Here is a 2,102-nt window from a genome sequence, read left to right as displayed (position 1 = left end):
TGAAATGCTGGAGAAACGATGACATCAAAAAAGCATTGCTAAGATTTCTGACCTGGCTCACACTTTGTTTGCTCCAACAACACCGACGCAAATGTCACAATTTTGGAGTTGTTTCCCTTGAATGTTTGTACTTTCTGTCTCTGTCCCGTTTGCCTGCTTGTTGATCGTCCGCCCCACCTGTGTTCAATCACCCTCTCCTCCCAGGTGCGTGCGCGCGCACGCGCGCGCACTCCCCTTTGTCTGTCTGTCTGTCTGTCTGTCTGTCTGTCTGTTGCTGCAGTCAACTCCTGGTCACCCTCCGGAGAGACCCGGTCTTCGCCGTCGGCCTCCAGAACCGACCCTAAACCCTAACCCTAAAATATGAATCTCACCCTCATAGACCCAGTCTGGGATCCCATTTAAAAGCCAGTTGTCCTCTCCGTTGAACGTGACCCGCTGTCCTGCGGACCCGGGGCTCGTCTTTATGTACGCATTATTCCCCCAAACAAGGGCCTGGAAATGCAAACACACACACACACACACACACAAGTTCAGAAAGACTTTTCACTTCTTCAGCTGCGGCCAGCTCCAAAACATCTTATTTTGAAAGGGATATAATGAAATAGGCAGATAATGTTTAACTGTGCACCAACTTTTTATGAGAGTAAAATAAAGACATTAAGATTCATAGTTGGGAACTTACTCTAACGACCGGTCATACAGTGAAGCTAACGGGGCAAAAACAAAACGAGCCGTCACTCGGCAGCTTTAAAACTTTCGTCGGATCAACGTGAATAAAAGGCCGACGTACCTCGGAGCGGTTGCTCATGAACGCAACATATTTGTGGTCTGCAGACAGCCGGTAGTCGTACGCGTTCTTCTCCTTCTGTGTCGGAGGAGAAGCACAAACTTTTCACATTTCACATGGAGTTTTCATGCTGTCGTCATGTGGTTTATAACGTTTACACAGAACAAACACAGATGTGTATAAGAGACAGGGCATACTTCAGCTCCCAGTGACCAGTCTAGTGGAGGAGTTTAAATGTACCAAGGTTAGGACAGAGCTCCTGTTATCTGGGAGCAAAGATGCGGTAGTTAGTAAGGTGGTTCCAAACCCAATCAAGGGGAGAAAGTGGAATCCAAGAATCGCAGCGCAGGAGGCAGAAGCAACGCTTAGGCACACAGAGATTGTGGGTAATGTCCAAATAGGCCGGGGAGGCTTGGGGCTTGGCCCAGGCAAACCGGTGTGGAGTAGAGCAGGTCCCAAGGAGAAGAGAAAGCTAGTCGTGGAGCAGGTTCGTAGACGGGAGGAATTATTAAGGGGTGCTAAGGCAGTGGGCCAGGCTAAGCAGGGACAGTGGGTGAATTGGGAAGGTGTAGACGAGAAAAAGCTTAGCTGGAAAGAACTCTGGAGCACGGAGGAAAGTAGTGTTAGATTCTTGATAGGGGCAACTTATGATGTGCTGCCAACTCCCCAGAACCTAAAACTCTGGGTAAATGGAGACCCACTATGTTCGTTGTGTTCAGGTACGGCAACTTTAAAGCACATTCTGTCAGGGTGTAAGGTTAGTCTGTCGCAGGGCAGGCATACGCGGCGACATAACCAGGTTCTAAAAAGCTTAGCCGCAGGAATTGAAGAGTTACGGAGGCAGGCAAACTTAGGAGGACCTAAAACGAAGAAAGGTGCAATCGAGTTGGTTCAAGAGGGAGAGAAAGTTGGTAAGACAACAAGAAGAAGGCAAGGCAGCTTAGAAGGTGCTTGTGATTGGGAAATGCAGGTAGATTTAGGAGGAAAGCTTCTTGTTCCCCAGGAAATAGCCGTTACAAAGCTAAGGCCCGACATAGTCTTGTGGTCTAGGAGTAGAATGAAAGTATATTTCGTAGAGCTGACTGTTCCGTGGGAGGCCTTAGTTGAGGTAGCATATGAAAGGAAAAAGCTCAGGTACGCAGAGTTGGGGGCAGAAGCAGAGCAGCGGGGATGGAAAGTTAGGATTTGTCCAGTGGAAGTAGGATGTAGAGGATTTGTAGCAAGGTCTGTTGTCTCTTTGGTGAGGGAGTTAGGAGCAAGTGGACAGAGTGTGAGGAAAATTGTAAAGGACATGTCAGATGAGGCAGCAAGATCC

Source organism: Seriola lalandi, unplaced genomic scaffold, assembly GCF_002814215.2.
Source record: "Seriola lalandi dorsalis isolate HSWRI2012SDOR001 ecotype SW California unplaced genomic scaffold, Sedor1 jcf7180002054414, whole genome shotgun sequence".
Taxonomy (NCBI): domain Eukaryota; kingdom Metazoa; phylum Chordata; class Actinopteri; order Carangiformes; family Carangidae; genus Seriola; species Seriola lalandi.
The sequence above is the reverse complement of the archived record's forward strand: the minus strand, read 5'-3'. Positions refer to the sequence as shown.